The sequence below is a fragment of the Mustela nigripes genome, chromosome 6, assembly GCF_022355385.1.
Source record: "Mustela nigripes isolate SB6536 chromosome 6, MUSNIG.SB6536, whole genome shotgun sequence".
Lineage (NCBI taxonomy): Eukaryota > Metazoa > Chordata > Mammalia > Carnivora > Mustelidae > Mustela > Mustela nigripes.
Window position 1 is genome coordinate 66558183 of NC_081562.1, and position 11325 is coordinate 66569507.

The window sequence follows — 11325 nt, forward strand, 5'->3', positions numbered from 1 at the left end:
TTTATTCTCATCTCCCCAAACCAATCCTTCTTACTTATGGCAGATATGAATGGGCCAATGCCTATTTGAAAACCAGTTCTTTCTAAAACTGTTTGTTTTTGCAGAGCACTGGATGAGGGGATTTCCTAACTGACTTAGGAAAATGTAGCTCAAGCTGATGAAACCATGTTCTACTTATTATTAGGCCCAGAGTGCTGGAGAGAAAGTGTGACAACCTACAGCTGTCCACAGCTCACCTTTCAAAAACAGCTTCTTAAAATTAAATTCAGCGGCTGCAAATGCCTGGCCAGAGGCATTCTGGGAAAACACCTGTGTCAAGGCAGAGACCAGAAAAGACGAAAAGATGAGTACTTGAGAGAAGTGAATCTGTGGTTTTGACTGGCGTAACCAGTCCCATTTGGAGTAAGAAGTCAATGGAAAAATGATCCTTCCTCAGTTACTTTTATTTTGTTTTTGTTAAAATTTCTTTTGGAAAAATTAAACATCTGGACCTCTTTATGGAAATAGTTGTTATGGTCACTGGGAAAAAAAATTATATATTTTTTTCATAGACTTTGGATCAATTTGGTCAGAGAAGGCCTAGGGGTGTAGAAAGCCCCAACATGGGGTGATTGCCTCTCCAGCCTTTAAACATTTTGAAAATAAACTTTCTGATGACTACATTCTGGGGCACTGGACTAACAAAGCATTTGTTCCACAGTGTTGAGAAGCAGCACTGAACAGTTGTCTATAACAGGAAGACCTGACTATACCCAGGAAAGAGGGAGCTCTCCTCCCCAAGGCAGGGAAATTCCTGTTAGGTTTGAAAGTTGGTTGTTTGTGTTGCTAAGTTGCTGGCATAATATTTTTCCCCCTGAAGTTGGTGTTTTACATTTGGGAAAGGGAGAGGAAAACAATGTGTTTGTGATATTTTTCAATCAATATCTTTCTTTTCTGGAGCACATTTTAAGGGAGATATATTTGGGAAGAATTTTCTATCCTCTCACCTTCATTATTTTTGAAAAAGGATTGTGGAAGGACCTGGCTGCTTTATGCTCTTTAAGCACTATACCCTTTCTACCTAAGTATAGGGCTTAAGGAAAAGGAGATGCCTTTTTAAAACTCTCTTATTTGGAAATGTAGCATTTTCTTTAACTCAGGCAGACACTCTAAATTACAATCAGATCTGAAGTCCCCCCTCTCTTCTGTGTTGCCAATTTTTGAGCCCATTTTGAAAGCCGAAGTCTTCTTTCAACTCCAAGATAAGAAAAAGGTATCACAAGTAAGCTCCAGCAAGACGGGAAATGTGGTCATCCACTGGCATTCTCTTTCTACCTCCCATGAGTGCCCTGTACACAGGAAATAGTCAATAAGGCTTAACCTAAAACATGCAAGTTTAATTCACTCTGGGTAGTGAAATGTACAGAACTTTTCACATGTGATCTCCCCCATCATTTTTTGTTTCATTTTTGTTTTTTTTAATTGTCTCTGAACAGAAGTAGCTGGAGCTACTTGAGCCTAGACTTTTTCTCTTGAAAGTTCCCCCATCAGTCAGCTTGAGATCATATAGATTACCAAATGGCCTAATACCATCTTTGATCAAAAGTTCTTATCTGTCTATGACCCTGCTACTCAATTTCATTTCTTTGGATTTTCGGTTTGTAAATGTGTCCTATTAAAATGCAAAAAATCCTGAAGAATATAACACCATATTAATAGTATTAATAATCACCCCTTAAGCTGAGATTGGCAAAATGATTAAGAAAAATTACGGTAGGAAGGAATAGGGTGGTTGATAACAGAAATGAGGCTGCAGGAAGGGGTCCAGGTGGCATGGTGGAAAAGGAGCAGAGAGAAGGCCACTTGAAGGGAAAACAGAACATTTTCTAAAGCCTAATTTCATATAATTTGCACTTTACATAATTTACAGTTGTGTTAAAAGCCAGTACTGTTCGTACCCACAGGGGATTCATAAGAAACACTTTGAACTCCTCGGAAGGAAAGATTTAGTAAATACAAAATATGATTATCATTACACCTGTTTCCTAGAATAGATGAGGGAATTTTTACCCAGGTGTCTATTATCCCTTTGTGTCTTTTGGGTCAAGAAGGTTAATTTATAATTTCATGTCTGTTTGGAGAGATTATAGATGGGTAGCACTGAGAGAAAATGGCATAGGATAAGACAGAACATATGGCAGCAGATGAGAAAGGATATAAGCAGTTTATACATTTCAAATGGTCCGCCCTCAGAAGACAAGGAAGAATAGGAAGGCTGGCTAAGTTTGGATTCCCCCAGAAGCAGATCCTGAGGCACTGATTTGATTGTAAATAGTTTACTTGGGAGATGATGCCAAGAAGTACTAGTGGGGAATGAAAAGAGGACAAAAAAGTGGCCAAAATCAATAGCGTATAATCAAACAATTCACCTCTGGAGGCAACTGAGGGTAACTCCTGCTGAGTAACTCTGGGACATACAGAAGAATAAATATGTTTCCAAGTCATTCCATTTAAGGAGTGAGGAATCTGGAATATCTATCTTTTGATACTCATCCATCATGGCTGAGGGCTGCCCCCTGCCGCTTCTGGCATGCCTTGATGCAGACTGAGAAGCAGAGCCACAGGTGCTGTGTACTGGAATGGTAAGTGCAAGGGAGATGTGGTGTGGGCAACAGTGTGTGGGCATCCAGAGACAACTAGGGCCCATGAAAGTCATGAAAAGGCCCTGTGGGCACTTAGAGCGTCATACACAAAGACGTAACAAATAAGTGGTTCTTATCAATTTAGTATATTCAAATTCATAAACAAGTTCATATTTTTTCCACTTTCCATGAGAATCTCCTCTACTTACTTGGCTCCAACTAACACAGCAACAATGACTCCCAGTGACTCATTTCTGCTAAATCCTTGTTCCATGTTTCTAACTGCTTAAAGAGCATCTCCACCTGGAGAAGAGCCTCTCAAACTTAACACAGCTTAAATTCTCTTCTCAAAAATGTCCACTTTTTTTCCTGCCCTTCCTAACTCAATCAAAGGCACCACTATCCATCTTTTAAGTTCAGTTAGAAACATGAAGTCATCTAGAATCTTCATTCTCTTGTACCGTACAAATCCAGACAACTCCTGATGTCCTATCTCCTAAATATTTTTTAATCTACCCCTCCTCTCCAGCTCCTCTACCACTATGATTTTTCTATGACATTATCATTTGTCACCTAAATTATTGCAACATCCTCCTAATTGCTCCCCCACCTTCATTTTCTCCTTCTCATCAGTCTATTCCTAACACTGCTACCAAAAAGATAATTTGAAAACCTTCATTTGATTACATAATTCTAATCTACCTATCCAGCTTCATCTTGATTCTCTGCATTCCTCCAAGTCAAGGTTCTCAGTTGCAAATAACTCTAGATGACTTAAACCAACTCTAGATTACTTAAAGTAAAATAACTAACTGAGTGATTATTAGGAAGCCCACAGGATCTCTGGGAAGGCTGGAAAACCAGGCTTAAAAGATAGATAAGAACAAAGGGAGACCATGCAGCCAAAACCATTCTACCAAGCCAGTCTTTGGAGAACAGTTGCCTCTTTCAGCAAATACTAGACACTGTACTGGCTCCCAAGACAGTTTTGGGCCTTAGGGACTGCTGCTCATTCCTCTGTCACTGTCTCTCCCACAAGCTAGATATTGCTGCCATTGCTACTCCCTGCAGAATAAAATCTCCACCACATTTCTCATTCGCATCACTTGGTCCAGATTCAATATCCTGTGAGTGTGATTGATTGGCTGCCATGTGAGGTCACATCACAGGACCATGACTTCCAGAGAAGCCAGAGAACAAGTAGGTGGTTTTCTCAACCTTGTAATGGGAGGCGGACTCAGCTTCCCATCAAGCTTCATGAGAAAACAAAAAATGAGTTTATGTCATAGGCAGCTGTTAAAAAATGACAACTGTCAATGAAAATAGATCTTTTCCTGATGAGGAATTTGAGAGGCAAAGTGGAGGGGTTTAGGGGGTAGGGAAGGAAAAAAATGAAACAAGATGGACTCGGGAGGGAGGCAAACCATTAGACTCTTAATCTCACAAAACAAACTGAGGGCTGCAGGGGGGAGCAGGATATGGAGAGGGTGGTTGGGTTATGGACACTGGGGAGGGTATGTGCTATGGTGAGTGCTGTAAAGTGTGTAAGCCTGATGATTCACAGACCTGTGCCACTGGGGCAAATAATACATTAGATGTTAATTAAAAAAAAAAAGAAAATAGATTTTCCATTTATAAACTACAAAGAACAAAAATAATTTTTCTCTTTAACAGAATTCAGCTGTTCCTACATATATCCACAAATATACTCAGGCACTCTGCAAAGGGAGATGATCCAAAACCACATCAGCACTGAACTTAATATTGATATAGCAAGCTCCAAAGTACATGGTCCATGGAGTGTGCAATGTTCAACCTACACAACCTGATGGAAACATTCTTTCCTTGAGTGACAAAAAGTTCTAAAGCAGCAAAACCATTAGTTTCAAGGACAAGAGTATCTTATAGCTAACTTAAAGCTATTTCTCAAAAGGAAAAAGTTACCTGCTAAAGAAAGCATGACTTATTCCAAGTCTCTTGGATTCCTGCTGTGGTGACACAAAGGTCAAGTTTTGTTCCATTCCATAGGTTCCATTCCAGCATCTTGGTATTCACATGTCCACTGAAAGGAGGTCCAAGTGACAGCTTGTTTATACTACACCACAGGCTAGCTAGAGAGCCTTCCTGCTCTGGGTTCCTCTCAAAGGTGTTAGCTTTTTGGGTCTCTTGGTAAATAGTTATAAGCCACACATCCAAATGTGGTGCATATTCTCTCCCAAACCCAAAGAGGCCACACCAAGTATTGTGCCTCTGATTTAATGAGTATCTCCTTGGGCTTCACTGGAAGAGCTAGTCTAACATGCCCACTGACCCCTGGACTTTAGAAAGGACACTGTATGTCAGTCTTTGTGCTTTCATGGGAGTTTTCTCTCACCCTGCAATAAGATTATATCTTATTTCCTCCTTCCCTTTGGGATAGTCAGATGTTATAACTGATGTAGCAGAACAGTAGATGTTGAAGGATGGAGAGACTACAAAGATCCCTGGGGACTAAATTGTGCCACAGAATCAGAGTAGTTATAATCTTGAGGCAACCAGAGGAAAACTGATGCTTTCTGACGTTGTCAGCTTGCTGGAATCCAGGGGTAAGCATTAGATGGCTTAATAACTGTATAACAGGTGTGAATGACTACATTATCCAGAAAAGAGGCATCACCAGTAACAACCACCATAATTGAAGCCGACATCTACATAAGCTTGCACTATGCCCTCTGCTTTTCTTCAAAACCCATCCACATTCTATGCAGGCCAGATAGACAAAGTGAAGGGATATGTTCATGTTAAATTTCCCCCAGGATGCAGTTTTACTTCTGACTTACTATTTACTACTGCTATTTTATTTTTCATTTTAAATTTGTCTGATCTTTCCTATCAAAATAGCCCATGTGAGACCTGTGCCTGATGTTAAGAGTATTTGCTTTGGTGATTTATTCATGATCTGAGAAGGCAACCTGGGGGTGATTCAGGGTCCAGCTAGACCTAACATTGAGCATTTTCAGGTCCAGCTCCATTTTCGTCTGATGCTTATAAGATTCCACTCTGGCTGGTAGCCTACAGTGATGTTATAAGTCACATGTTGGTGTTAGCCCAAAGCCAGTGTCCAGTAATTGTGAACAGCCTTGATATAATCCTTTCCCTGATTTGCAATTACCCAGTAAATGGGAACAGTGCCCTTTAAGGAGAGATAGTAGGAAGATTCAGAGTATATCATTTTTGTTGTTGTTTTTAATATCCACCTTCAATAATATCCACTAGCCTCCTCTTTATTCAGGGGCTCTCCATCTACAAATTTACCCAGGCATGGGGTTGGAAGAAGTAGAGTGATCTTTGCCAGGGTGGTCAGGTCAGATCTTTATTCATTAGTTTTTTCTATTATGCAAATAAAGCAGAATATTACTGGATTGATGACCTATCTCAGATGTGGGGACCATATGCTCATTAGTTATCCTGAGGAACATTTTGGTGACCATGTCCCTGAGGTAAATAACTTTACTTGGCCTCTGCCATCCTGAGATCCTGCCATTTTCATGGAAACCCAGGAGCACCTTTTAAATACAGACTCTCTGGGTGCCTGGGTGGTTCAGTGGGTTAAAGCCTCTGCCTTCAGCTCAGGTCATGATCCCAGGGTCCTGGGATCGAGGCCCCGCATCGGGCTCTCTGCTCAGCGGGGAGCCTGCTTCCCTTCCTCTCTCTCTGCCTGCCTCTCTACCTACTTGTGATCTCTGTCTGTCAAATAAATAAATAAATAATCTTTTTAAAATAAATAAATAAATAAATACAGACTCTCCACCAGCACTCCTGGACTATAGAAAACATTTTACTAAGGCACAATTCAAAGTAAATAAAATGATATATTTACTAAGGTCTTAGAGAAGGAAATATTTTCTGGGCTCTCATGTGAAAGGTAAGTCATTTATTATAAATCCAATACAACTTTTCTTATCTTCTTAAACCTTAGAATTCCTTCCACTATATTATACCAAGAAATTTATGACATCCACATTTAATCCAAAATAGGACATCACTGTGCCTGAGTTTTAGTAGCTCAAGTGAGCAGTCAATAATAATTCACCCAGTATTCCAAGCTACTCAACTGAATTTGAACTCCCTGGGAATTGCACCACCTTAAGAAATTAGGCTGACTTAAAATTATACTCATCTCTACACGGTATAGTCCCTTCAGGATTCATGCCCACACATATTCTCCAGACTTTTGCTGATATAAAATTTTTAATCTTACTTTACTGGTGTGTAACACTCTTCTCCCAAATGTGAGCCTATATTTTGCTATACTAGGATGTAACTTTGCTTATAGATCCAAAGAAAATAAGTGGTAGATGAGGCAGACATAAGGATAAAGATTTCTCCTTTTAAGTTAATCCCTTAGGGGAAAGAGTTATGTGATCTAAGAAGGGACAACCTTATCAATAAATGGAGAAGGAACTTCTTTGGGTGGTATATTTTCTATTGTCACTGTAACAAATTACCAAAATGTATTATCTCACAATTCTGTAAGATAGAAGTCCCACATGAGTTTCACAGAGCTTAAATCAAGGTGTCTGTATTCTCTTCTGGTGACTCTAGGAGAGAATCCATTTTCTTGTCTTTTCCAATTTCTAGAGGGTGCCCCCATTTCTTAGCTTGTGGTCCCCATCCTCCACATTCAAAGTAAGCAATGCTGCATCACTCTCTGGTCCTTCTTCCATGGCCCTGTCTCCCTCTGACCACAGCTGGGAAAGGTTCTTCACATTTAATGATTCATGTGATTAAACTGAGCCTCTCTGGATAATCTCCACATCTCAAGGTCCTTAGCCAATCTGCAAAATCCATTTTGCTATGTAAAGTAACATATTTGTAGGTTCTGGGATTAAGACATGGCTGGGAGTATTATTCTACCTACCACAACTAGCAAATGGAACTTACTTGAGATTGGATGACCTTTCTTTTCCATTCTCTGGATCCCATTCTTTCTCAATGTACATCTTCATTATTAAATAAAAGATCTGGTAAGGTTGCAGATTCAACTGATGTTGTAATTTAGCACAACCCATATCAAATCTGTTTAGTCTACAGTAATCTCAGTACTATCGCTGAAGGAGATAAATTATTTTAGCACGATCATAAGAAATTCCCTAAATTTCAGGCTGAGGCTCTTTGGGGGAGGGTGGGTATAAAAGGCATTCTTTTTTCCCAGCTTTTTTTTTCTTTTGAGGTATAACTGACAAATAAAAATTACAGATTTAAGGTATACAACTCAACGTTTTGTTATATGTATACACTGTGAAATACTCACCACTATCAAGCTAATTACCATATCATCACCTTAAAGGGTATTCTTTTTTAAAAAGCATTTTTTATTAACACATAATGTATTATTTGCTTCAGGGGTCCAGGTCTGTGATTCATTAGTCTTACACAATTCACAAGCCTCACCATAGCACATACCTTCCCCAATGTCCATCACCCAGCTACCCTGTCCCTCCCACACCCCTCCACTCCAGCAACCCCTGTTTGTTTCCTGAGATTAAAGGTCTCTTATGGTTTTTATTCCTCTCTGATTTCATCTTGTTTTATTTTTTTCTCTTTTCTAAGCTAGTAATTTAGGAGCTTGAACTTCATGTTCTCTTTCTTGAAGCCATTCAGGGCCACTAGTAGTGGCTATTTTTGGCTATTGCATTTCTGATGCCCATCATCCTTGTCTATGGCCTTTAATGCACACTTTATTACCCATTAATATAAACCATAACTTAGTTATTTCTTCGTTCTATTTCATGTGCTACAGTTTGCCATCCCTTAAATTTTGCTGGGTTTTTCACTGCTTTTAGTCCAACAAGATTCAAATTCCCCTGCACTAATCTCCTTGACAGTTTGTAGCCACTCCTTGTACTAATAGCTGGGGTGCTTGGTTGTAAGCCACAGAAAGCACTTCTGAGCTCTGCCAAAAATAAAAATGTATGAAGAGATAAGAGGTTGGCCCCAGGATGGCTGAAGAGGCTTGAGAACAAACTCAGTAAACTAGTAAGAACAAAGAGCACCAAAGCAGCCAGAGTCACAGCTAGAATTACCCCCAGAGGACCAGTCTGATAATAAAGATAATGGTACAGCAGTCAGGACCAGCACTGGTCTATGCTGCCGCTGATATTCTTAGCACCAGAATAATTCTACCTAAAAAGAATTCTTTCTTTCCTAGGTTCTTTGCTTCACTAAATCAAGATCCCAAGTCCTGAGGAGAAACATTTGACTAACCAAATAGGGACATTACTGTGTCCCAGTTTCCTGGAAGAAAAAAAACAAGAAAGGATTTGGCTTCTTTGGATCAATGCAGTAATGGATTCATACTTATTGGTCATATTTGTTAATGGGTTCTTATCCCATTGTACTATACTGTTCATCTTCTGCACTATACTAACACTGAAAGATAGGTACCATGTCTTAACTTGGTGTCTCCAAAAGCAACCACAGTATCTGGCACACAATAGGCTCTCAATAAATAAAATATTTAAAAAGGGAAATTAATTCCAGGATTTTCTTTTGATCTTTTTTGAAAAAGAACTGACTGGGGAAATAAGGAATCAAGGATGGAGGGTGTGCCTTTTTCTCAACGGGTTTGCCGCCAGAACACAGGTGTCGTGAAAACCACCACTCAACCTAAACCAGAATGGGGAAGGAAAAGACTCATATCAACATTGTTATCATTGGACATGTAGATTTGGGCAAGTCTACCACTACTGGTCATCTTATCTACAAATGTGGTGGGATTGACAAAAGAACTATCTGGGAAAAGGCTCCTTCAAGTATGTCTGGGTCTTGGATAAACTGAAAGCTGAACGTGAACGTGGTATCACCATTGATATCTCCCTGTGGAAATTTGAGACCAGCAAATATTATGTGGCCATCATTGATGCTCCAGGACACAGAGACTTTATCAAAAACCTGATTACAGTCACATCTCAGGCTGACTGTACTGTCCTGATTGTTGCTGCTGGTGTTGGTGAATCTGAAGCAGGTATCTCCAAGAATGGGCAGACCCGTGAGCATGCCCTTCTGGCTTACACACTGGGTGTAAAACAACGAATTGTTGGTGTTAACAAAATGGATTCCACTGAGCCACCCTACAGCCAGAAGAGATGTGAGGAAATCGTTAAGGAAGTCAGCACCTACATTAAGAAAACTGGCTACAACCCCGACGCAGTAGCATCTGTGCCAATTTCTGGTTGGAATGGTGACAACATGCTGGAGCCAAGTGCTAACATGCCTTGGTTCAAGGGATGGAAAGTCACCCGTAAAGATGGGAATGCCAGTGGAACCACACTGCTTGAAGCTTTGGATTGCATTCTGCCACTAACTCGTCCAATTGACAAGCCCTTGCGTCTGCCTCTCCAGGACGTCTACAAAATTGGTGGTATTGGTACTGTCCCTGTGGGCTGAGTGGAGACTGGTGTTCTTAAACCTGGCATGGTGGTCACCTTTGCACTAGTCAATGTTACAACTGAAGTCAAGTATGTTGAAATGCACCATGAAGCTTTGAGTGAAGCTCTTCCTGGGGACAATGTGGGCTTCAATGTCAAGAACATATCTGTCAAAGATGTGCATCATGGCAATGTGGCTGGTGACAGCAAAAATGACCCACCAATGGAAGCAGCTGGTTTCACAGCTCAGCTGATTATCCTGAACCATCCAGGCCAAATTAGTGCTGGATATGCACCTGTGCTGGATTGTCACACAGCTCACACTGCTTGCAAGTTTGCTGAGCTGAAGGAGAAGATAGATCATCATTCTGGAAAAAAGCTGGAAGATGGTTCCAAGTTCCTGAAATCTGGTGACGCTGCCATTGTTGATATGGTTCCTGGCAAGCCTATGTGTGTTGAGAGCTTCTCTGACTATCCTTCTCTGGGCCGTTTTGCTGTTCGTGACATGAGACAGACGGTTCCTGTGGGTTTCGTCAAAGCAGTGGACAAGAGGGCAGCTGGAACTGGCAAGGTCACCAAGTCTGCCCAGAAAGCTCAGAAGGCTAAATGAATATTATCCCCAATACCTGCCACCCCAGTCTTAATCAGCGGTGGAAGAACGGTCTCAGAACTGTTTGTGTCAATTGGCCATTTAAGTTTAATAGTAAAAGACTGGTTAATGATAACAATGCATCGTAAAACTCTCAGAAGGAAAGGAGAATGTTTTGTGGACCATTTGTGTTTGTGTGTGTATGTGGCAGTTTTAAGTTATTAGTTTTTAAAATCAGTACTTTTTAATGGAAACAACTTGACCAAAAATCTGTCACAGAATTTTGAGATCCATTAAAACAGAAGTTTAATGAGAAGGAAAAAAAAAAGATGGAGGGTGTGGACAGTAATAAGGAAAAGCAAGTCTGTTTGATGGAGATAGGGAGGAGAAAGGGAAATGGGATATGTGTGTCTGTGTGTGTGTATGTAGGTATCATCAGATGAGTGTGTTAGAGATGGAGAGAGGCAGAGACAAAGAGAAAGTAAGAAACTGGAAAAAGCAAATGAGCCCTAGTCTCACCCATGATGCTATGTATTAACACAGCTCCAAAGCCCAAGTGACCTGGAAAAAAGGTACCCAACCTCAAAAGAAATTATTATGTAAGGAATTAATAACAGCCCATAGCACCCAATATACTTTGGGGGACTTTTTTTGCCCAATATCTTCAACTGAGTTTCCCTAAAACAATGGTGTCCTCGTATAACTC

At 40.3% G+C, this 11325-nt stretch overlaps 1 pseudogene; it reads left to right on the forward strand.

Annotated features, from left to right (window-relative positions):
* Window positions 1-9248: 9248 nt before the first annotated feature.
* Window positions 9249-10924, forward strand: LOC132019546 (elongation factor 1-alpha 1-like; annotated as a pseudogene).
* The last annotated feature ends 401 nt before the right edge of the window (window positions 10925-11325 follow it).